This window comes from Meleagris gallopavo, chromosome 4 (assembly GCF_000146605.3).
Source record: "Meleagris gallopavo isolate NT-WF06-2002-E0010 breed Aviagen turkey brand Nicholas breeding stock chromosome 4, Turkey_5.1, whole genome shotgun sequence".
In the NCBI taxonomy this organism is placed as follows: Eukaryota; Metazoa; Chordata; class Aves; order Galliformes; family Phasianidae; genus Meleagris; species Meleagris gallopavo.
This window is the reverse complement of record NC_015014.2, coordinates 52065611-52092832: the sequence shown is the minus strand read 5'-3', so window position 1 is coordinate 52092832 and position 27222 is coordinate 52065611. Positions and strand designations below refer to the sequence as shown.

The 27222-nt window shown below is 35.1% G+C and overlaps 1 long non-coding RNA gene across 1 annotated transcript in view; it reads right to left on the bottom strand.

The window, feature by feature from the left end:
- Nucleotides 1–26854, bottom strand: part of LOC109367390 — a 31654-nt gene extending 4800 nt beyond the window's left edge. The window contains exons 1-3 of the long non-coding RNA XR_002114495.2: nucleotides 26798–26854; nucleotides 22979–26702; nucleotides 22045–22091 (exon numbers count right to left, since the gene is read on the bottom strand). This is a non-coding gene — a long non-coding RNA (uncharacterized LOC109367390). The remainder of the gene's footprint in view (nucleotides 1–22044; nucleotides 22092–22978; nucleotides 26703–26797) is intronic.
- Nucleotides 26855–27222: the final 368 nt, after the last annotated feature.

Below are 27222 nucleotides of genomic sequence, written 5' to 3'. Positions count from 1 at the left end.
CCCTGACTACATTCCTATATTCTTCCCAAGTGGTCAGACCCTTTTTCCACATTTCATGGACCTTCTTCTTTCCTTTGAGCTTGCGCATGAGCTCCTTGCTCATCCACACAGGTCTCCCGCCACCATTTCCCGATTTCTTGCTCACAGGGACGCACCGATCCTGAGCTTGGAAGAAGAGCTGTTTAAATGCTGACCAGCTCTCAGAGGCCCCCTTACCTTCTAACACCCGAGCCCACGGGATAGCTCCAAGTAGGTCCCGGAAGAGATCAAAGTTGGCTCTCCTAAATTCCAAGGTAGCAATCCTACTTATTGCTTTGCTTCTTCCACTCAGGATCTTGAACTCCACCATCTCATGATCACTACAACCCAAACTGCCCCCAACCTTTACTTCCTTAACAAGTCCATCCCTGTTGGTGAGAATAAGGTCCAGGTCCTTAACTATAATAGGTTAATGGGTACAATATATTTCTAAACATAAAAACTTAGATACTTCTCTGAACAATAGTATTTAGAATGGAAAAGGCCCCATCAAATGCTCTGCAGAAAGGAATGTTGCAACCTAAAGTTTACAAGAATAAAACAAGACCTGTTACTCTACTATCTCCTTTTCAGTATCATATTCACTAGACCTAGCTCAGCCTTCCCAAGCAAGGAGATTGCTACTACTCAGGTAGAAAGAAAAAAAAAAAAAAAGAATTATGCTGTGCAGTTGCTTGCATTTACTAGTTTAGATATTACTAATCAAGGCCCTGGACATATTCTGGTGTTTGTCTTTATACATCTTCTGATTTCCAGGATATTCTACCACTTCTACTCATATCTTCACATCCATTATTCAGCTAAGATTTTCACCTTCTTTTCAGTTCTCTATGACAATGTATTTCTCAGTTGAAGTAGTACACGTGTACAACACATTATCAGATATCCAACTGATAATTCTGTCTCATTTTACATTATTTGGAGGTTTTAGGACTTGTCATTTAGGTTAGGACAGATATTAGGAAAAAAAAATCACAGCTAATACATACCAGTTGCAGCTAGAAAGTAGCAAAATTATTCTTGAGATTTCAAAAGTTCAGGCTTGAACATATACATACACAATTATGCAGCGTCTGTCAGCACTCACAATATAAGCTATTTTTTGCCTAACACAACCCCCAAGCAATTTGTTCATTTTGAATGTGAGGTTGGTATATTGCACTTACTAAAGCCACCTAAAATTAGATGAAGATTGAGGATGAGATGAAGGATGAAGTGTTTGATTTGACTTACGCAAACAAAACTTAAGAGTTTAGTTTAAAGTGGTAATCTACTTCCTTTTGATCACGAGTGCAAAATCCCAGTATGTAAGTTACACCATCCTAAAATAGAAGCTGAAAGCAAACAAGATGAACTAGTAGCTTAGGAATCGACCTGAAGTGTGCCCTTCGCTCACTTCACTGTATTTGTTAAAATCAACTTTTCTTCATTTTAAAGCAGATAGAGAAGAGACATGTATGCATTCTTTGATAGTAATTGTTTCTTTAAGATTGCTTTAAAAATGCTTTCCTGACTAGACTTCCACAGTGCAAGGAGAAAGCAAACTACATGTTTTCTGTTCATTTGTTTTAATATGGCTTTACAAGCTAGAAAAGGCTGCTGTAATACACAGTATTTCTAGATATAGTCACAAATATGTTTTATTTGGGAAGACAGAAGAATTATGCATATACAAAATGCCATGCCAAAAAAAAATACATTATCCTGTGTAAAGGAAAATCAAATCCATTTTTCTCAACGTGAAAGTATATGAAGTCAGAGCCTTTGAAGATGCTTTCTAAAAGTTTTATCTTTTGCATTTTAAACTACATATAAATTACTGTTTTCATTTCCTTCCACTCTATAAGAATATATTAAAACATATTTTAATGACACCAGTTTAGTAACTTTCTTAAGACAACGTTATAAAGACACAAGAACTGAATGTACATTGGTCAATTTTAATAAGCACCAACAATAGCTTCACTATGATCATCTGTCCCAGTTGTGTTCTTGTCAATGAACTTTTGTTTTGCTAGAAGGTAAAGGTCACAGTGTTAAACTAAAAATTTTTTTCATAAAAGATTTTCATTGGCAATTATAGCTCACATAGTAATACACAAAGAAGAAGATTATGGAGAGATGAAATGGAGTTTTCATCCCACACTGTTAACACTTGCGAGACATTTTCAGCTTGACTATATAGGATTTTCTCTAATGAAAGCACAATTATGTCCTTTCTAGCTAATTATACTGATTTGATACATGTTGAAAGTAAAATGAATCTTTTATTAGGTCTCCCCTCTGAACAATTATATCAACATTATTGCTGGAATTCTGTACTTACTTACATATAATCATACCAGATGTGAGCTAGTACTAGTATTAAAATCAAAGCAAAAATAATGAACAAGCACAGAAGATATTTTTTTAAAACATTGAAAGATTCCTCTGCATAATGAGAAAAAGTTGTCTTTGAAAAATCTGCTTCAAGAAATACTCCTAAAAGGTACCTTAAATTTATCTGCTTTGCATATCATATGCAGATACTCTGTTATCTCACTTAAATCTTTATCTATTTATGCTTGCACCAATTCTTCACTAAACTAGTTATAATCACTTTGCAATTATCCTCAGCTTGCTCATGTCCTGTCATTATGTTCAGTGTCAAAAATAGTCTGAGGACTATATGGCACCTTCTTCAGTAAAACAAATGTATTTTTCATCTTTACGGTCACTTAACAAAAACTCAATTTTAATTAGATTTAAAGGCTCCAACTATAACTTACCCTAACTCACTGGCACATACACAACAGACATGACTCAAGAAATTCAATAACCTTTTTCACATTGCACATGCCTGCATTAGTACTTCAATCCAGAATAGGAATGTGTTTTTGAACAGAATTTCTTTATCGCCCCTTTACTTCATTTTAATGAGTACTGCTGATTAACCCTGGATTCTGCAAATTTAATTTATTTTTAGATTAAACTATATTGAGTTTAGCCAGCACAGAAACTTCTAACGAGAATTCAGTCTATGGGATCACATGCAAGCTTCCTTGGATAAATCTACTGAAACACATATAAAGTCACGGTTAGATAGCATCATTTGCTGGGCCTTCTAAACCAGTAGGATTTACTAATACTGACAAAAATTTTTGCTTCTATCACAGAAAAATTTAACATATTCAATGTCAGAGCATATTGAGGGCCAACATCAAAAGAGACTTCCCCCATGGCAGCAGAATAGGATCTCACAAGCACAGTCTGCTGTGCCCAACCAAGAACAGAGCAGAGCAAGCTAGGTTCAGACTCTGGTCAGTGGGCATCACCCCAAGAATGGATCCAAGGCCATTCCAAGCCAAGACATGAACTCACATGCTGGGGCATTCCCAGATCAGTGACCATGTCTGGGCAACAACATTGAAAGCTTAGTTCTTGCAGGGCCCAAACACCAGTACCTTCTGCAATGTCATCTCTGGCAATAGCCTCCCTGGAGAATGCCTGGGAGCCTTTCTACACAGCTGCCAGTGGAAAGGAGCCACGTATGGTCACCTGGGCACGGATGGAACTGGCTCTAAGCTGTCCTGGCAGCAAAATCCCCTTTGTAGGACATATTCAAGGCTCTAACAGTCAACAGTGATACCATAGCGCTATTTTTCCAGCACAGAGCAAACTGCAGAACTGTTCTTTTATTGCAATTATTTCTCTGGGTTTCAAATGTGACAGACTGAATTTAATTTATGCAATGAAGTCGAACATGACACAAGAACTCTAAGATTTTATGAAGTTTTTCAATAAATACAGTTCTGTAGAAGAGGGCTGTGGTTATACAAAACTCAGATGCCGGAGAGCCAGCAGTTAAATGGATAAAAAAGAATTTGGCATATAATACAGTACTCCATTTTGCTAACTGCTTAAGACAAAAACTGGCACTATGCTAATTCTGTGCCTTATAACACATTCATAGAATATTTTAAAAGAAATGTTGATTATATGACGTGGCATTAATCATGTTCTTTGCACAAAGTACTGAAAACACAAATAAGTTCACACTTAGCGAGTAGAGATTAGTGTAGTTCATACATTGTGACATCACATATGCAATGAACGTCAGTCACATAGGCTTTAATGGATCTTTCAGAATTTTTTTAGAACATCTTTAACTTTTGAAAGTAATTTCATTTAGCAAATGAAGAATGGGAAACAAGTTGCTTAGGTAAGCATGCATTTGGATTATGACACTAAAAATGTTAACTTTGCTTCTGAGTTTCTTCTGAAAACAAGCTACAAAGGTCTGCAGTGATTTTAACATAATTGACCATCAGTGAGTACAGAAAATACTAAAACATCAAAAGGGGCCTTGCTAATCGCAACTCAATGTAATGATTAAGAGCCTCTCACGGCAATATAAGTTTTTTTTCACTTGTCTACTGTACATGTTGGAATTTCCACTGTTTTTATGTAGGAGGAACTATATGGAATATATGGTGTTCAGCTATTCTAAAGTTTTGTACTGCTGAATATATATGCCCAACATACTGAAGCTGGAACAAAAATATATTGTTTGACAGAATATTTTGTAATGTCATAAGGTCATAGAAAAAAAGCTAATTTTGAATAATGCATCATTGCAGACTGTCAAGAACAGGCAAAAGATGGCAGTTATTTCACGTAAGTCACTACTTTTTAAACTGCAACTTCATTTTTTTGAGAATTCATTAGCATATTTGCATTAAGTATTTGTGCAGCTCAAAAAAGTTTTCTATTTTAACAGAAAAACACTTGATGATGTCCAAAAGCACCATACTTTGAAGTACATATTACAATCCCTTTGGCATTGTGTCCTGTAAACCATCAAGCAGGTTCAAAGATACCACTTAGCTTCAAATTCATTCTGAAGTTCTATTACTTTCAGTTACAGATATTGCAGTGAATGTGAAACTGCAAAAACATTAGTCTACTCCTTCTCTCAGGTGATGATTTTATAATGAAGATCATAATTTCCATCACTTCTTCATTAGATTTTTTACTGTTCAGTCTGGCTTAGCTGCATGAAAATACTTAAGAAAAGTTGTGGCTGTTTTTGTATAAAAGAGATTCTCCATAAAGAAGACTGATTCCATGCCAGATTTGAATGTATTCCATTCATTCAAAGACTGAATTCAAGGTCCTAAGGCTAATCTAAAAGTACAGCTACGGAGTACTTCAATTGTCAATAAACAAACAGTATCATTTGGGTTTTTTTTGTGGCTTTTTTTTTTGCTAAAGATTATGCTAATTAATAAGCAAGCCAGAAAGGGCCTGGAAATGAATAAGACATTTCTTGCAAGTTGCTACTCTTCCTGTTCTGAAGTACCCCAGTGACACTGCAACAAGACTGAATTAAAAACAACACACGTAGACATCTTATTTGTTTTTACCTCAAAACATGTTTTTCATAACTAAAAGGACAAAGGAGAGACAACACACGTAAGCCAAGTGTAAAACAATGATAAAAGTTAAAAAGCAACCTTAAAATTGAACTCATTCTTTACTCACTGTAAAAATGGAAGGCTAAAATGCAGTGATTCAGAGCTAAAATAATTTTTTTTTTTAATTTATTTTAAAGAATATTACTTTCAACTGCCCTTAATAAGCGGCTTGGTTACAAATGTTCGCACTAACAAAGGTGTTGTGAAAATGCTATCAATGAGCAAGACATACTTTTGCACAAATTTCTAATGGACAGACAAAACATTATGAAGGAATACAACTGCAGGTAGACTGGAAATACAAGAAGTACAGAAATATATTTAGTTCGGAAAAAATAAAACTGTCTTGATTTTTAACTTATTTTGACTAACTGTAATTTAAAGATTTTTACATTGAGAAACTTGTTTTTTGTATATTTGTGTATGAATCCCTCTCTGACTCAGAAGAGATTTCAGATAATCTGCAGCAGTGAATAATGTTAAGTATTTGCACTCCAGTCTGATTTTTTCCTTTCTTCTCCAGATAACATCTATTCATCTTAAGTGTACTAAAAAAAAAATCCCGTAAAATTTACCAGCTCTACAAACTTGTGTAAACTCTAAAATTACCACCACCATGACTGTGTTTATTTAATACTGTTTTATTATTCCCAGGTAAGATGAAATTTTGCCTATTACGGGATTTTCATTTTCTCCACCAAGCAGGAAATGTAAACTAATTTTTTATCATCTAATTAACTTGCTTGTTGATGTTAATACTACATGTTCCAAGATAGTGATTTTCACATCTTTTGATTTTTATCCCTTTTTTGGCCATCATTCCAAGATTACAAAGTCCTAATTATTTTTAATTCAATGACTCCTATATATAATCTTTACTTCAGTATTTTTAGAAGTTGAAAAAGGCATGGCAGATAGAAGAAAGCAAAAAAAAAAAAAAAGACTCATCGCATGTGCATATGAAAAAGAAAAGGAAGAACGGCACTTTATAAGGTCTGTTTCTATAGTATACAGCTTTTTTTTTATCACCAATAAAAAATGATTAAAAATTATATTTCCAAAGTATTTAAGTTATTTAATGTTTTAATAGTAATATAATGGAAAGAGAATGGTATATTTCTTATTTAAATACGGTGAGTTTATGATTTGACTATTTAGACTTTGTCACTGGTAATTATATGCAACTATTTCCATCTGCTTCTCTTCAGCTTTTCCCAAAGTGCTGCAGATTGCCTGAAGCTATTCCAATCTTCAGTGTTAAATTTTGACATTTTTAGGATGTGCTTATTAGCCATTCAGGTGAGGGACCTCATTGCAGCACATTCTGACAATTTTAGAAGTATTTTATGAGCATTGTTGTTATGAATACTCTCTTTTCAGAATAAAAGCTACTAAATTTGATAAAGACATTAAACACTTAAGCTTTATCTGAAAGAAAATAACTCTCTCCCCCCTGCCAAAGGACACTGAATCAGTATCTCCATGTACAGAAGTGGGTTCATGAAGTGGGTAGTTAATCCATAATACTAGTTATAACGCTAGATTATTCAAGATATCCTCCCACCTTAGTTAGTTTCCTTATATATTTTAAGCAACTTCTCTCACAGCAAATGATCGCTAAACACAGTAAAATAGAAACTGATGAAGCTAGCTTTTCTCATCTTTTGTCTTCATCATCACTTTATAAAATACCATATTTATCTGACAAAGCCTGATCTTTTTGGGAGGACGTAATCCAGTTCTTTAAGACAATATTTTCAGGAAATATATGTCAAAAATCAGAAGTGCAAAGTATTAGTGAAACTTCCTTTACAGAGTTTAAGGGACAAAGCTAATGATAATATCAAAGCACTTCTAACCCACAAGTTGTTCCACTAAAAAAAAGCTTATATTTATCTCAGGTTCAGTATTGCTGAATTACGACACAAGTTTCAAATGAAACACAAAAATACCATTTCAGCAACAGTAACAAATCCTGCTGCTTCCAAACACATGAACTGCCCCATCTGTGCAGTGGAGTACCATGTTGAGAAAACAGACTGCATTGAAACAGCAAAATTAAATAGTAGCTATTTAATTGGATTCATTTGATCACCCATTAGTTTGACTGAACCTGTTATATGGCTTTGCTGCTTCTGGGAGTTGGTGTTGTGTTGCTATATTTTACCAAAGATTAAATGTTATATGATTTAAGTAAGCAAATTCATTTATTAAGCAATATTCCACAGGGAGATTAGAAAGTAGGTATTGTGGCTTCAAAAAAAGCTTTAATATTTAACGTATTTTATGGCCTACTAATTATATTTTATATGTTCATTATGTCTTTTAGCTACCAGTCCATTCCCTTCCTATATTACATAGACTTCTCTAGTCCTTTTTTCTTCCTCCTGCCAACCCATTGTGCTCAAAAAGGAAACAGCATTCAACAGTTCCACCAGCTGCATATGAATGCTGTTCATTTCTTCTAATTCATCTTAGCTGTCAGTTATGGCAAAGCTTAGACAAAGTCTCTAAACTTTTCAAAGTATCTAAAAATCTGAAAAAAAGCCAAGATGTTGATGTGCAATGTAGAGGTGTAGCATTTAATGTAATTCTACTATGGAATGAAAATTTTTCAGAAATATCTCATTTTGCTAAGTTGAGACCACTTTTCTTTTTCAGCTTTTACTTTTTCTTCCAAAATAAAAGACTTGCAGATAGATGGCAATTTGTCAAAACATATTTGTATGCTAACAGTGGATTTTTCTTCCTTCTTGTATTTTAAGTTGGAGGATATAATTTTAAGGAAATAACATCTCCATGAATAAATAAATAAAAGCCCAACCAAAAAAAACCATGAGAACTGTTTTCTGAATATGTTAGATGCTGAAAGCTTTGTTTCACATCTAAAAGTAACTTTCTGTTTCTACTATTCAGAAAAAAAGATATCATTTAAGCTTGTATGATTTTTAAACAGCTATTATAACTGCAACTGTATGGAGTCTACCATTTTTCTTTCCAATTCCCACGTTAATTAAAAGGTGGCTGTCACTATTACTGTCGGAGAAAACACTTACTGCTCTACCATAGCTATATATCGTACAGATCTTACAAGAAATAATGAGATAATAATGGAAAGGTTGCAAATGTCAGCAGAACCAAATCTGTAATTGGTTACAGGAAAGAAATCTGAAATAAGTAAATAACCTACCAAAATAGTAGTTTCCCATATTTTCCTATTCATATAATTAACTTTCATATAATTATATGTTGTAACTAGTAGTCAGGTAGTGGAACACACATAGCTGCATCCAAACTATAACCAGACGCAGAGCTCTGCTACCAGCGTAATTACATCATGAATTTTGTGTGCTACAGAAATATTTAAAAATTCAAATATTTATTGATATATAAGTCTAGGTATTGACTATCTAACCAAATAATTATTTTTAGTCCAGTTACAGTGATAGTATCAACTATATATCAAAGTATCCAACTACTGATAATTCCCACAGTCACAACTGATTTAACTTAGCGATTAAACTAGATGGTGGTTTTTGTGGTATACAAAAGAACAAAGAAGATGACAGGGGGATAGGGTTTATGAACGTACTGTACTTCTCCTTTAAGCAAGGGTTGAAGATAGAATTGTTCTGTTTCCAAAGAGAGAAGATCCCAAGATATTCAATTGGTACCTAGATAGGCTGAATTGGAATTGCTGACAACAAAACTCAGCTCTTTACTGAAAGCTCTCCAACAGTTCTAACCTAAATCAGACTCTTAACTGCTATAAACCAGCACATCTCCTCTGAAATCAGTTAAGTGCAGCTGAAGACATTACCTTGTAACATACAATAGGAAACACAGTTGCACATGTATAGTTAAAAAACCTTATTAACCAACATTGAGTCAGATCTAATTAAGAAAGGAAAAAGTAAAAAATTAACACTTCGGTATTTCTTTATTGAAATTCTACTTTGCAGTCAAATATGTTATCTATTCCCAGCTTTCTTCATTAATCTTAAAAATTGCTTTCACCCATCAATTAAATTTGCATTACTTTTACCAACCAGTGCTAAGTTTTTAAACTGAGATCTCTTATATCAACCTTTGCCTTCTGCTTTCAAACTGTACCATGCCTGTACTCTTCTACACTAGCATGTTATTACTTTCAAGGTTTATGCTGTCATACGAAACCTGTTCTACTCTACACTTCTACTCCTGTTAATATGATAAATACTTCCCTCTATATAGAGCAAGTACTTATTATTAGTAAGGTCTACATAAAAATTGCATCGCCTAACTATACAGAACTAAATTAAAACTAGTACATTAGATAAGAATTATCTGGTTATTAGATAACAGGTAATACAGTAAAACAAGTTAATAAAAGCTCCGGAGAGACCAAGAAAAATACTTGTAAAAAAGGTATCAAGGCCTTGAAAAGCCATACAAGGTCTGTAATCATATACTAACAGTGGCATCTTCACATGTACAAGGCTACAAGCATCCAGCCCATTATTTTATTGTAAATATTCAAACATAGATAGGATACAGAATCCCTGCTAAATTACAAGATGGTAATACATTTTCTTAAGTTTAATTCACCACATAGGCTACCAGCTTAGCAGTTGTTCAAAAGATGCTTTAGCCCTTATATATCAGAACTTGTTGTCTGTGCCTCACAGACTCACACTCTGAAGTAGTGAACAGTTCAGTAGTTACAGGTAATCATTGTCTGATGTTCACAAAAAGGATTTTACCTAATACTTACAAACATTGCAGAAGTTTATATTTCACTCCCACTTCATGCTAGATTCCCACAGTATGAATAGTATATCAAGTACTGTCAGTCTTGCAGAAAATATTAGGTCCTGACCTACAATTTTTTGAACAGAAGAGGAGTGATTTTGTGGAGTGATTTTAAGTTCAATTACTGGAGGATAGTTCCCTGGGTTATGCCTGTTCTATAAAATTGAAAGGAAGCAAATCTTAAGAATCCTCTCAAATCCTCTGTGCATTTCTAGCACAAACCTATAAATCAGTAGCAGAACTGCTGGCTTTTTTCTTGTATCACACAATTTCAACTTTTGCTTTAAACTTAATAGAAGAGAAGTAACAATCACTTATATCATCAGTTGTGCTTCATAGAAGCAAACACATATTTCCCCACAAATTAGAATGGTAAATTAACTTTCAAGCAGAAGAGGCAGGAAATCAGCATGGCTGAGCAAGGACCTGCTGGTCAAACTGAGGAAAAAGAAAGAAATGTATAAGTAGTAAAAGCAGGGATAAGCTGCCTGGGAAAGACACAAGCATACCATCCAGACATGCAGAGATGGGATCAGGAAAACCAAGGTAAAGATGGGACTGAATTTAGTGAGAGATGTGAAAAATAAGAAGGGGTTCTACAGGTACACTAGTCAGAAGAGACAGGCAAAGGAGAGTGTTCCCCCTCACATAAACAAGAAGGGACAATTTTAACGGAGATGGAGTAGGCTGAAGTACTCAACAAATTCCTTTTATCAGTCTTCACTGGCAGTCAGGTTTCCCACATCATTTAACATCCCTGAACCTTTAGGTGGGAGTCAGGGAGCAAATCGTAGTGTAAGAGAACAGCAGATCAGAGACCACTTAAAGAGTATGAATGTGTACAAGTAAATGGGGCTAGATGACATGCATTCCAGAGTCCAGAAGGAACTGCCTGATGTAATTGTCAAATCACACTCTATCATATTTGATAAGTTATGGCTGTCAGGCAAAATCCATAGTGATTGGAAAAAGGGAAACATCTCACCCATTTTCAAGAAAGACACAAAGGAAGACCTGCAGAACTACACCAATGTCTGGGAAAATCATGGAATAGATCCTCCTGGAAGATACATTAAGGTACATGTAAGATGAGGAGGTGATCCAAGACAGTACAACTTTTGCAAGGGTAGATCGTGCCTGACCAATCTGGGGGCCTCCCATTATGAAGTCATGGCACTGGTGGACAAAGGAAGGGTAACAGATATAATCTACCTGGACTTCTGCAAGGCCTCTAACATAGTCCCTTACTAATCCTGCTCCGCAAATTGGGGAAATACACATTTTAAGGCTAGACTATTCAGTGGATTATGAGTATGTTAGATGGTTGCAGTCAGAGGGTCGTTGTCAATGGCTGTACACCCAGGTGGAGACCGCTAATAAATTGTGTCCCCCAGGGCTCCGTCTTGAGACCACTGTTCTTCAACATCTTTATCAGTGATCTAGACAGTGGAATTGAGTGTATCCTTAGCAGGTTCACTAAAGACACTAAACTGAGCAGTGCAGTTGACACAAGAGAATGAAGGGATGCCATTTAAGGGGACTTGGACAAGCTTGTAAACAATCTAAATAGGCCAAGTTCAAGGTGTCTCATTTTGGTCAGGTAATCCCAGATATTTGTACAGACCAGGAGAGCTCCTCAAGAGCAGCCCTGCTCTCAAGAAAGCCTTGAAGGTCCTGGTGGAAGAAAAGCTTAACATGCATCAACAGTGTGCACCTTCAGGGCCAAAAGTACATTGGGCTGCACCAGAAGAGGAGTGGACAGCAGGGTGAGGGAGGCGATTGTCCCTCCTCTACTCTGCCCTCAAGAGGCCTCATATGGAATACTGTATCCAAGTGCAGGACCATTAGTATAAGAAGGATGCAAAGCTTTTCAAGCAAGTCCGGAGGAGGCCACAGATGATCAGAGAGCTGGAGTACCTTTCTTACCAAGTAAGGAGAGCTGGCACTGGTACTACACAGGCAATGAGGCACTAAAACAGGTTACCCACAGAATTTTCAGATGTTCCTCTCCCCCTACAAAAATGTTCATAGTGAAGTTGGATGTGGATTTGGGCAATCTGATCTAATGAAAGAGATTAACAATCATCTAGTCCAAACCTAATGTCCCTTCCAATTTAAGCCATGCTATAGTTCTTCGATTTTCTTCCTGTAAAGCTTTCCCACATTACATAAGGAAAGGCATGCAGATTCAGAATAAAAAGAACAAATGTGTGTAACCATACATACTTATTTAAAAGGTCTGGTATAATATACCAACAACATTAGGATAAAATGGAAATGAATAGAATGCTATCATTTCCATAAAGAGAAAGTAAGTTTTCACCACCACAAAATAATCCTTCTATGGTAGGTTATGTGGCACTATACTAAATTCACTGGCACATGTAGGCGATTTCTTTTTCTTCCAAATCCATTTTTTCTTCCTTCAGGTACCAGATCATTTAAGTTGATCTGTAATATGAATTTCTCCTTGAATTCTATTCTGTAAGTACTCCATGCTCCACAACTTGTAAGCAACATGTTGACTGTTATTTTAAAATGATTAGCTGTCTTCAAAGAACCAAAAAAACCTGTGTGTTATTAGCTACTCTTACAGAGAAGAGGAATATATGCACCCTCTAAACTAAACTTCTTTGGGTACTATAAAACTGCAGGGTATAAAGCCAGATGTTTTCTAGATTTAAATACAACAGCAGGCATAGATAGCAACCAAGAAGAGGCATTCTATCATCTCAGTAATTGTTCCACTTTAGCTATTCATCTTGAGATTTACAGCTAGTCTTTATTTTCTTACAGCAATCAAATCTTCCAGAATTGTAGAGTATTTTATTTTGTATGTAAACACTTTAAAGAACAAGAATTTTCTCTATAGTTCTTTAGTTTTCTACCCACAGTAGAACCAGAATGATTTTTCTGAGAATGGCTATTCAAAGAATGAGAATTCTAGTTTCCATGATTACTCAATATCTGAAAAATTATTAAAAGGAGTTTTTATTTTTGTAGCACGTGAAATAAAACAAGCAAAACACCCCGTTACGCCCTTCCAAGATTTTCAGAAAGTGAGACGAGATACATTTGATATTTTTCCAAGAAAAAAAGTAAAAGGCGTTTCTTATAATAAGAGTGAAAATAGTAGCAATAAATGGGGGGAATTTGATAATTTTTAAGCACAATTAAAACCATTTTCCTAAAGGAAAGTCTAAGCTAAGATTTTTATGAAAATTATTATTCTTGTACAACTGCAATATGAATTACATGAAATTCTAGAAACATTCACTTGCCCATATGAAAGGAACACTAAGCAGACATACTGCTCAAGTATTTATTACTTACACATCACAGCACTTTGATTCTTTCCCATATTATCACTGTGGTTTTCTCTCCAGAGCACTGGGGAAAAAGTCTCTTTCTAATCCAAAGCTTATGAAAAAAAGATCCTGACAGTGACACTGTACTAGAAATTAGAAGTGCTTCCTGCTACTTTGAAACACCTCCTATTGTGAATCCTAACAAACAACAACATAACAAAACTATCCTTTTACCAAATGCTGTCCAATGAAGCATGTTTTCTATGTACTTAATTTTACAGCAGCTATCCATAAGACTGCATCTTTTTTCCAGTATTTTGAGAGAGCTATTAGACAGACTTTATTTGCCCCTCCAGAATTGAGTATTCAAGCTTTATATTATAAAGATTTAAAAAAAAAAAAACAGATCATTTTTATTTGCAAAGTTGCATATCATTTTGACAAGCTAGAAACTGTAGAATATATTGAGTATGATTCTATCATTGTTTCACAAGGAACATAATAAGCTAATAGTCAATTTCAGAGAGAAGAGCTATTTTACATAATTTTAGTAGCACTCAGGAAACATTGCAAAAGCTGTGCTATAAAGGTTCAGAGATACTAGCTTAAGCAAAGAGAGTTCAAATAAAAATGTTAAATCTTTTTAAAGTACATTTGGAGTTCTTGTGAATATGATATCAGCTCTAAAGAGCAAGACAAAAAAAGAGCAGAAAGGCAAATGCATACTGGTTGGTATTTTCCTCTGAACATATGTTTACTTAAAGAGAGTTAAAAGTATAATTCTAACTCTCATTTTGAGAATCTCATTAATGAGAATACAAATTTTACTTAATCAGGTGACTTTCTTGGAGAAATATAAAATTAAGAAGAACAGTTCAGCTGAATTATGTATAATCAGATTTTTTAAATGATTTTTGCATAACAAAGACATCAATGAACATTGATATTAGCAGTTTTAAATACTCGTGGTAGTCTAAGGTTCAAATTATGTGATCAACCATTGAGAATCTGAGGACGTGAGGAGACCTTTTAGTCTAAACCAAACAGCACTGAAATTTGTTCAAGTAATAGAAAGAATGCCTCCTACTCAAAGAAGCATTCTGACCAGAGAATCTGACAAGTTTAAGACCAGAGAGTCCACAAAATGGTTGAGATTGGAAGAGATCTCTGGGGTTCATTTGACTCAACCCTTGAAGTAAATAAACTATAGACATGTTTGCAGCAAAAATTATCGACAAACTGTTCTTGAAAACTGCTTTCTCCGAAGGCCCTTATAAATTTAGTATTTATTAATAGGGACTTCCTTTGGATACTGGAAAGATTTTAACTGATAAACTTCAGGACAACTACTTTTTTTTTTTCCCCTATTATCATATTGCAGCAAGGAGATTGGCTAGCAATTTACTAGAGATTTGAACTCTTCTGTTTCCAGATGATAAAATCCTGCATAAAACAAGCTATTTTGTAATCAATTGCTAAGTCTGCAGTCTTGAATTTTGTGCATTAAGTTCCACCTCACTATTACTTAATTTCATTGACTATTTTATTCCAGCAGTACTTCTAGATTCTTGATGCTTGAAACATCTCCCAGGTAAGGAAAGGCTGAGTAACCTGGGTCTGTTCAGCCTGGGGAAAAACAAGAGTGAAAGGGGATCTGATTAATGTTTGTAAGTAAAGGTGTTGGGAAGCAAATGCATGAGGATCTTTTTGGTCATGTGTAGCAGTAGTAGGAGAAATGGGCTAAAACCTGAACATAAGAAATTCTGTACTAACATGTGGAAGAACTTCTTTCCACTAAGGGTGATGGAACAGGTTGCCCAAAGACGCTATGGAGTCTCTTTGTATGAAGATATTCAAGACCTACCTGGATGCATACCTGTGTGACCTATTGTAGCATACCTACCTCAACAGGAGGGTTAGACTTGATGATTTCCTAGAAGTCCCTTCCAACCCCTACAATTCTGTGCTTCTTTCTTATGTTTCTGTGGAAAGTGGATTAAACTACTCGTGAAAGTGTGGCAGCCTCTCTGCCACTTAATTACTGAGACACCTTAAATTAGTATGTTTAAATCAGATGACTAGGTTGAATACAACTAAGATGATGTGAAACATCTTAGTCTAGTTGGTTGTCATTTATTACATAAGAATTTAAATTGCCAGTTAAGACAAATGTTTTCTACATGTTGAAAACAAGATATTTGTATTAGACTTTGCCACAAGCATTCCTATATTTATGTTTACTTTGTGAAAATATCATTCGACCCAGACAGAAGGAAAAAATTACATGCTATTGGAAAAGATAAGAATCAGCATACAAGATTTGCACATCAGTTTTCAACTTTCCTATATCTGGAAACATTTTATGCCATTCAGAAAATTTACATTTTAATGCAGTAGGATAAGAACAGCAATTAAGTTGAAGATATTATATTCTGGCTTTTAAAGTATGAAATGTAGCTAAATGGCTTTTCACTAGCATAAGTGCCAAGATTTCCTATTTTTTGAAGGTTTGGTACTCTACAACTATACTGAAGATTATTCTTGGTGCAGTTCGACATATGAATTATTAGTCTGGGCAAAGTTTCACTGAAATGTTTAGGAGATTTTTCAATATTTTAATGGGGCTTTAATTCATCCCTTTCTATCTAGTACAAGAACAGGCATATCAGTAAGAATTTAACAGTTAAAAAGTTAGGAGCACAAGCTCCTAAGTTTTCAATGAAATGCCTCATCTTAATATTTTCACTGTAGGACAACATTAAACTGAAGCAGTTCTCTTACTGCGTTCTGAAATTCTTTTGGAAAAACTTGATGGAGAGTAATGACTCTACCTGAGCTACTCTTTCCCCCCATCTATTTTTCTATTTCCATTTACATTAAGTTCATCACTGCCAAAGAAAGTGGACAATGAAAAATTCAGATCTCTGAATTTCAGCAACTCAGATATTGATCAAACCACCTGACAGATGAATAAAACAGCTTGTATTTATACAGACAGATATGCTGATAGCAAACTCCAGGAGTTTTCAGTCTGTTTTAAAAAACTATTTAAGTTAAAGACTTTGTGATACTGTTTCCAACATATTTTCAGTGGCAGCAGCAGCTTAGAGTCATTTTTCAACGGTCTATGTTTACGTCAAAACTATCCAGTCTTCTGTTTTCTCTGAAGACTTTAGATTTGTTCTATAAGAAACTTAATCATCATCTCCCCACAGTGGCATGCTTGAGCTCAGGCATCCGTTTCTGCACAGAAAATGTCCTGCACTTTCTTAGCTCTCAGACTGTGTAGGACATAAGAAGTTTGATACTAGAGATTTAACTAAATTCATTAATTTGAGGAAGGACATATTATAGATATATTTAATTTTTGACTAGAGTACAGACATGGCTTATAGTTTTCCACTGTTTTGCAAGTGATCATTTATAAAAAACAACTTTTCTCCTGATCATAAAAATTCCCTTGGAAACTACTCCCTCATTTATTTCAATAACATAGCGAACACAATACATCACAGCTTTATTACCTTGGATAGTATATCCAGTAATATCCAAAACAAAACTGTTTTCCCTGAAAGAAATTTTGCTCAGCTCTAAACACGCATGCATGTCACTTCAGAAGTAATGCCTCCTATTTATTTCCATGAAAAATACGACAGATACAAAGAGCACAATAACACTATTTAGTATAGCAAATTCTCAGCTACAAAATATAATCTTCTAAGTCGCTACTATTAGCTATGCATTCTCACAAATGATAAACAAGAGCCTTCATGCCATTTTTGTAATAAACTAAATGGCCATCTGAAATATGGCTTGTCTTTCATGTCACTAACTGCCCTGCTGAAACTCACCACTCAATTTATTGTGCTTCCTTGAGTTCTGTTCATCAGAAACAAAATATTACATGGCTAACCTGTTAGATTTCATAAAATGAGGTTAATTTATAGCTGACAATGAAAAAAAGCAGCAAAAAAAAAAAACGGTAAGATAGCAGCTTTACAGGTAAGTCATACGGCATTGCTTTACAGACCTAGACAGGCTAGAGCAGTGGGTACAGATGAATCTCATGAGGCTCAACAAATCCAAATGCAAGATTTTGCACCTGAGTAAAGGTAACTCCCATTACCAATACAAACTGGGGGATGAACCTTGAGGTCCCTTCAAACCCAAGTTATGATTCTTTGAGAGGATGCCTCATCTCTGGAGACTTTTGGGAAAAGGCTGGATAGGCCCTGGGCAACCTGATCTAGCCGTGTATATCCCTTTTCATGTTATGGAAGTTGGATTAGATGGCCTTCAGAAGTCCCTTCCAACTATGATTCTAATTTGAAAAAACACATTCAAATCTAATCCTGCTTCTTTAATCTAAGAGTTACCATTTGTCTTAATTTCACTGTGTTATTCAGTAATTTAACTTTGACAATATTTTGCCTTTGAGCTTTCATTCAAACTATTAAAGAATTTACAAGTATATTTGTTAATGTTTGATACAAATGTTAAATGTTATGTTAGCAACTAAAACCAGTATTTGTTTTACCAAGAACACACTAAATGTTAGTGCTTCTGTTTTACACATCCATGCTACAGACATCATTAATCCTTTCTTTCAAGGTAAATTAAAAGAGGCTAGCAAGAAACTAATAAATGTTTTGCTGATAAAGAAAACGCCCCTCAAAAATAATTTTCTGCTTCCTAGAAACATTTGTTGACAATCATACTATATCTTTTTATCTTACAAAATTGATTTTGATGATCAGCAAATTATCAACAAAAAAGAAAGTTATGCTCAAATGTGGCCCAGTCAAAAATTATCTTTGCAAGTCAGTTTCTTAACATACTTGTCACATCATTTCAGTCAAGAAACAAGGTCAGTGTATGCTAACCATGGCCCCAATTTAATTACCTATACCAATCAGCTACTTTATACCATCAGAAATCATAGTTAACTAGATCATTTAAACTCTCATCTCTTCTATCTGAATTTCTACAAACCTAAAACCATCTTAATTTGGTCAAAACATTGTGTTATTTCATTAGAACATTGGTTGCCTGTATAACTGATTTCAGTGCTATCTATTCTTTTAGGTACACATGATAAAGATATATTTCTACAACTACCTTACTCTGTATATATTATATTTCTGTTTGCATTGTTTGCAGACATCAGTAGTTTCTCTATTTTGTAAAAATGCCTCTTCAATTTTAGTTATTGTAATCTAATTTTGATTGTAGAGAAGAGGAAACATATTATAAAAGGTTAAATACAATTTTCCACTGGGTAGAAGTATTGACATCATATTTAATTTCTCTATGAAGGAAGTCAATGCAATTTTCAGATTGATTCTCTACTACCTATTAGCATAAGCATGATCTTGATACAAATTTCACATATAAACAGGAAGCAATATTCATCAAGCTCTTAAAATTGTATTCCACTGCAGTCGCTTTATGCTTTTTTCTGCCTTGGGGAAACATATACTGCTGCTAAAAAACCCAATGGAAGACAATCAATGCTTCAGGACAGATTCCAACACAAGAAAAATTCAGAGACTTGACAAAAGGAGCATCTGTGAACATAGTTAAACTTTCCATAGGGAAAATACAGTCCCTTGGATTCTACTGAGAATTAACGTAATTTAGAGCTACTCTGACCTGTTCTACTGCTAACACAGAATATTAAAGAATTATTACAGCTTCTTTTTCTCTTCTGTTTGGATTAATGCTGCTGGCTTTTATAGGGATAGTGATCCATATAGCAGGCATTCTGAAATGCATGAAATGACTGCCATCTTCTTATTTCTGCTCTCCCTGGATGTCTTACATCCTACCAGGTAAACTATCAATTAAGTGATTAGAGGAACTCTATTCCTGTTACTCCTTCCTGTGAGTATACCACTTCAGGTACAGAGATAATAGCAACTGCTCAGAGTACCTCTGCTTGATGCCTTTTTGTCCCTGTAGGATTGCAAGCAAACAGTAGAATGATTCAATTACTTACATTTAAAAAAAAAATAAATCACTGAACAGTTCAAGCATAATTTGCTTAGATTTGTTTTTTAAAAAGGTTTCATATTTCAAAATTTAAATAATCATTTGATTTTAAAATTCTCAAGCAAAACAGACACTCACTCCCCTCTCCCATCGTGCTGTGAGAAAATAGAAGATTGTGGATTAAGATAACAATAGGGTGGGTTTTTTTGTAGAAAAAAAGACTACACAAAAAAAGGCAAAAATAGGAACTCACTCATTACTTTCACAACCAGGCAGATTTCCTGGAAAGCAGAATCCCAGCACTGGTTAATGGTTGTTTAGGAAGATAACCATACCCCCTTACGTCCTTCTTTCCTAGAACTGCTATTGTTGACTGCAACATCACATGGTATGGAATATCCTTTTTATCATTATGCATCAGCTGTCTCAGCTGTGTTCCCCTCAACTGCTCACCCATCTTTAGCTTAACTGAATTGGTTGATTATTATAGGGGCAGATTAGGAAGGAAAGAAAGCCTTACAAGCAACATTCAGTAATAGCCAAAATACTGGTGTGCTACCAATGTGGCTTCAGTCACAAATACATAACATAACACTTTATGGATTGGTAAAAGAAAAATAAATTAATCGCAGCCAAACTTATAATAAGGACATACTCAGCTGCAGTAATCTATTATTACACCAAAAAAGCCTCCTCCTAGCAAACAGCTGACGGTGTACGTTTATTCATCAATTCATCTTGTTATACTATGAGCAAAAGATGGCAGATACATTTCAATAAACAAATGATCGTTTCCATAAACTGAATGCTTCAAGAGCTCTCAAAGTGTAAACTACAGAAGTGTGTGCTCAATTAAAGTTTGGAAATTGAATGATGAGACTTCTTCATCTAGTATTCCTTCACTCTGTATGGACTGATGATTTGACTAGTGCATAAGGTTCAAGAGTTTGAAGACAAAGAACTACAGGATACCAAGTGTTAAGAAATTAGAACCTTTCATAAGTCAAGCAGGGGAATAACTTCCACAAGAGCCCTCATCACAGCACAAGATAAAATATGTTGTATCATTAGCTCCACAATGTGTTCTCCTACAAAAGCAATAACAGTCATGGCAACAATTATATTTGCATTACCATGGCAAAATTAAAACATTATGCTTGCAATTTGATTGTATTACACGCTATTGAGAGATTAAATTCTATCTTCAATATGTAACATGGAAAGCACAAATCTAGAGCAATAACCTCACTAATGTTAAAAGCATATTTTCACTTAACCCTGTAACATTTTCGTGGTATATTTGTTAATGACATTTGTAGGATCTGATGTACATGTAGTCACAATTATATATCATGTGATCAACAAGAAATATTTAAAGTTTATGTATTTCTACTGCTTTACATATATTAACAAAAATCTATTGAAGATTCTCTATTTCTCTTGTATTTTGAAAATGAAACAATTATGTAGTGCTAAGAACTTGAGGCACTTAAAATTTAAATAGAAATACACCTGCAATATTTAGGAAATAATGATCGCTGTCGCAAATAGAGAAAAGAAGGACCAATGTTCAATAAGCTAATATTAGCAAATAATAACTGTTTATAATAAATATAATAGTCCGTGCTAGAAGGCTAAGTATACATATATAAAACTGAAATTCCCTTAACAACAAACCTTACAAGTCACTACATTCTTTGGTTTTGGAAACCGTTCTAGAATTCCAGATATGCTATCATATTTAACAAAACGCCCTTAAAGTGGTCATGTAACTTGAGGTTTCCACACTATTTGCAAAAATATGAATGTTAGCTTAATGTGTTTAAGATCATTTTCAACACTTTCTAACAAAGTGGACCACAAAACAAAATCCATATGAACACAATTTCTGAAAACATGAAATATTAATTATACCTAAATTACTCTAGATTTGAAATATGTACCAATTACGTGGTTACTGCAGATACCTAGATTGTACTATATTTAGCAACATTACAAAAAAGCACTCCAAGAAAACTGCTTACATTATTAAGTATAACATTTGTTAAATTATAAGAATTGATAACACCAGAATTTTTTGTGAACAGAATTAGAAGTGGTATTTAGTTGTGTTATAAATGCACTCACTTCATTTTTAACAAAATATTACATTTAATATACAGTATGTGATTTAAAATAATCATTTAAACGTTAGCGCAAGTAGATTTTACCCATGTAATGAGATTTGCCGTTTCTTCTCTTTGAGGGATGTTTTTCTTCAGTACCCCATAACACAAGAGAGATGCAGTTACCCTATTGTCAAACATACTCTATGGCCTTTGTAGCAAATAAGTTAAGCTATCTACTGCCTTTCTTAGGATACTGTTCTAGAAATGACTTAAACATTACTTACCTCCAAGATTATTAAGCATCTAGACAGTCAAAAATTCAAAAGAAAAGCAAAAGCCAGGTAATCCTACCTTTGGCAGGCTGCTGCTTTGGCTCCTATTCAGTCTATGCAGGCTTGCTAAATAAGACAGAAAAGTAATTTTAACATCTTAAATATAAGAAATCTTCCCAACAGCTTTCCATTCTCAGCTTCTCCTTTTTATAATCCATTCTTCTGGCAGTTCGCAGATTTAAGTGACTTTGTGTTATTGCTTTTATTCTCAGTAATAACTCTTTACATCCGCTTTAGGTATTATGGGAATTCTAGAACTTACTTGTGTGTGATGTCTCTTGCAAAAGAGAAAAAAAAAAAATAAAAAAAAAGATAACCCTTAGAAACTTATTACTTTGGAGTTCTCTCTCCGCTAACTGTAAGGATTATCTGCTACCATGAAATATGTTAAAACCATCCACGATAAATTACAGCATCAGAAGAGAAAAATCATTTTACTACATAGCTTGAGACTTCTTGTAGTATGAAAGTCACTGCCTGGTAGTTTTTCCAGGACAGACTGAATCCAGTCAGACTAATTTATTCTAGGTTTCCTTAAAGCTATATCACAAGCATCTGGATGTGCTCTTCTACATTTGTCAATGTACTCGCAAGAGCAAATAAATAGCTCAGCATTTTATGAGAAAATGGTTACTCCATTAACTATTACTTAAGTTATTGCTTAAGCTATTATCAATAAAGTATTCTGCATGTTAGAAATCATAATCAAGATATGGTAAATATGAAAGAAAATCAGTTAATAAATTTTCACTACTTTTGGGAAAGATACCCATTTGCTTCAGTGCATTGGAATTGTCACTGAGATAAGTACCAGAAGCAGAATGCTTTGTAATACTGTAGCATGACAGAAAGCATAGAAATTTGCATGGTAGCAAAGTCACAAACTGGAGCAGGTGAAGAGATGCTCTAATACAGCAACTGTGAAAACAGAAAAAAGGAAAGACTCTGCTCACCTTCAAACAGCAGGAGGTATACAGGGATCTCCAGTAAGATGCCCTTACCTTCACTGCCAACACTTAAATGAGGTCTGCAAAAGGCTGGGTCCTGGCTCCACCCCTCTGGTCAGTTAGGTGTATTGCATGCATCTGAGCTCCCCTGGCTTGGCTTTGGCTTCCCAACAGATGCTCAATCACTGCTTCATGCCATGACTTGCATTTCTACTGTGGTACGTCTTTTAAACATATGCAAATTCTTTAGCTAACATGTACAATCCACCAAGGAACAGGTAAGACATGATAGTTTTCTGTGATTGTATTGATTTGCTTGGACTACAAATATCAAACAAATCACTGGTAAGATTTGTAAAATTAAACAAAATACTAAATGCGTTTTTTCCCTGTTTTTGCATTTATAATGTTCTTAGACAAAGACATTATATTGCACTCCAGTAAATGGAGAAACAATTACTTTCAGTGAATGCAGGTAGTATGGACAATGGACAGGTGGATACAGAATGCAGAAAGCTGCTTAATTACTTAAAGCACATGTTCCACCCCTATCACAAGGTCTTGAAAACAGAATAATATGCTTTTAAGTTCAAGGGCAAGTACTAACAAATTATGTCAATCCAAATACTGATCTACTTCAGCCCTTTGGCATCTTCTGTTTTACTTTGGTTTCTAAATGAAGACACAAACACCTGTTCTTGCAGCAGGTGGTATTTGTTTATTATAGTTCCTCCTGCTGGGTTTTAATCAGCCTGCAGCTGCAGAATCCAAGAAAAATAACAGCTTATAGTACCAGATTTTCATATATCAGCAATATTGATTCAGAAAAAAAAAAAAAAAGATTATTTCCATCATATGTTACCAATCATACAATCTTTTCTTTCTTACACTTCAAGATGCTAATTAGAGAATTAATTCATTTATAATGCTAGTAAATTACATTTTGAACATTATGCCCTGAGGGCAATATTCTATTATGTTCTTTTATTGTGAAGTCTAATTTTTGGAAGAAGATTCCCAAATCTCTGCCAATTTGTACTCTTTCCATTCTTTACTTTGAGAAGTATTGTTCAGGGAGAATCAAAAGGCTTAAAAAATAATAATAATAATAATAATCAAGCAACAAATTAACAGTATGTAAATCCTTCTATTCAGGTGGAATTGAAAGAAGACAAAGGTACTCAAGGGACTCTAGGAGAAGTAGGATAGAAACTTTCTTCAGAGAACTATAATGTAAGAACACTGAAGCAATTATATTGAGAAATCTGCCCACTAAGAAAGCATTCCTGTATATTTAGGTATCAAATAGTGTCTTCCATGCATGATCAGCATGCAATGTTAATATTTATTCATTGTCTCTCATTAACAGAACAAGGTCATTGGATGCAGACTGCTTGATGCTTTGCAAAAGTGTTATAAAAATTTTACTTAGTTCTAAAGCAATTCAATAAAGCTTACAGAATACAAGAATTTGGTTAATTAAGAGTTGAAATAGTGAGATTTGACTGTGAGGGATGATGGATAGCATAACTTTTTTGTTTCTATATTTTTAACTGCAAATGAAGACTTAAAAGATTTGACAGGGAAAAAAAAAGCCTTAGTCTGGGTGTTTGAGAACTCCACTTGAAAGGAGAAAAAGAAGAAAGTACAACACTTTAAAACACAATAGAATGAATAAAAGAAAACTCATATAGCTAAAATTGCATTCATAATCTAATATGTATACAGCTACCAATTAAAGAAAGCTTTCATAGAATCAAAGAATCTTTAGAGTTGGAAGGGACCTTTAAAGGTCTAGTCCAACTCCCCTGCAATAAACAGGGACATGCACATCTATATCAGGTTGCCTAGGGCTTGATCTAGCCTTGCCTTGAAAGTCACCAGGGATGGAGCCACATCTCTGGGCAATCAGTTTTAGTGCTTCACCATCCTCACCTGTAAAAGACTTTACTGTCTTCTATCAAAGTGAGGTATTTTCTACTTTTGTAAGTGCCCATTTACAGCTGCAAAGATTCATCTCTTCAAACAGATGATAATTTAATTGTAATCAAAAACATCAGATTGCCCACAGAACAAATGCTAAGTGAAACATGAGAAAGCATGGAGAATGTCATTACTTGAGCATGGGTCTCTGTAGCAGTAAGCTCAACCCTTTTAAGACTGCCTAGGTAACAATGAGAGAATATCATATCACCTCTGTGATATTCTACGAACAATGCTATTTTGGTATTATTTTGCAAACTAACCCATGGTATATAAGAACAGCAATTATTACCTTCATATCACAAAAAAATAGAGATACAAAACACACCAGAAAGTGGACTATAAACTTTGATTCACTCTCAAAGTTGATCTGTACCTATTCTGAATTTAGATCAGCAAGTTTTTAAGCAAGTTTCCTACCACAGAATCACTGAATAGTTAAGATTGGAAGGGGTCTGTGGAGGTCATCTGGTCCAACTCCCAAGCATGGTGAAGTGCTTCCTAAAGAAGTTCCTAGATGGAACATCCTGTATTTCAGGTTGTGTCTACTTCCTCTTTTTGGCACTGAAGATGACTGAAAGTAACATGACTCTGTCCTCCTTGCACACTTCCATCATGTGTTCATAGACATTGATAAGACTTCCCCTGAGGCTCCTCTTCTCTAAGCTTAACAGTCCCAACTCTCTCAGTCTCTCCTCACAGGAGAAATGTTCCAGTTCCTTCTTCATCTTGGTGGCTCTCTGCTGGACGTTCTCTAATCTATGCATGTCTCTCTTGTACTGGGAGGCCCAGAAACTGGTTGTAGCACTCCAGGTATGGCCTTACCAATGCTGAACAAAGGAGAAGGATTACATCTCTTGATCTGCTAGTGATACCTTGCCTAATGCAACTAAGAGAAGTATTAGTTTCCCTAGAAGAAAGTGCACACTACCAACTCATATTCAACTTGGTGTCCACCAAGAACCCCTGCTTTTTTCTGCAAAGCTGCCTTCCAGCTGGGTCCCCCCAGGCATAGGGCTCTGCACTTCTCCCTGTGAACTTCACAAGATTTTCGTCAGCCTATCCCTCCAGTCTGTCAGGATCCTCTGAATGGCTGTGCAGGCAGATCTCTTGTGAATCAGCCACTCCCACCAGTTCTGTATCATCTGCAAGTTTTTACAGAGGGTGCACTCTATCCCATCATCCAAATTGTTAACAAAGACGTTAAACAGGACTGGACTCACTAGTGACTCCTGGGTACTTTGTTCATTACTGGCCTCTAATAAGACTTTGCGCCACTGACCACTATCCTCAGAGCGTGAACATTCATCTGATTTTTTTTAACCACTTCAGTGCCTGCTCATCCATACCATGCTTCAACAACTTCTCTATGGAGGACATTACCAAAAATCATGCCAAGGTTCCTGTATATTGAGTTTTCCCTTTAATTTCAGAATAAACAAACAGGCAGATATGCTCTAGAAGGACATCTAACAATCACAGATATTCAACTATTTAAACTAGTCTGAAGTGAAATTCTTTAAAATAAACACATTACGGATGTTGGCTTTCAGGAACAATAGAATCTCTTCAGTTGCTTACACTAATTGAGGTGAACTCAGCTGGTCACTGGAGTTGATAGGAATAATCAAGAACTGTAAGACTTACTGTTGTGGTTTAATCTAGAAGATATTTAAGCACCACAGCTGCTTGCTCAACACCTACCCAGCAAGTAGGATGAGGGAGAGAATTAGAAATGTAATAGAACCTGTAGGTTGAGATAAAGATTATTTACTAAGACAGAAAAGGAAAACAAAAACATGATTTTAACTATATACAGATATCCTCAAAGCAATTATTCACCAAACTGCTAATTAACAGACAGCTGATCCCCAAGCAGCAGGCTCTCTACCAGCCAACTCTACCCAGCTTTGTGACCTTCCCCATGATGTCACAGAATAACCCCTCGCCTAATTCAGAACAGTCGTCCTGGCCATGCCCTGCCCCCTGCTGCCACGCCACAAAGGCAGCAACTCTTCTCTGCTGGGGTGCTTGGCTTGCCTCAGTACTAAGTGTGTTCTTACTGCTTAGCAACAACAGGAACAGTTTCCTGTTAGCACTGTCTTGGCTGAAACCAGGATGATATCCACCTATTATTCTGTACCATTTGCATCATGCTCAGGTGTTTCACTTTGCCTTACAGTTTAATTACACAGATAACATTTTTGTGGTCTATGGGCCATCCCTCCAAATTGTCTATGGAATTAATTTAGTCCATGACCTGGGCT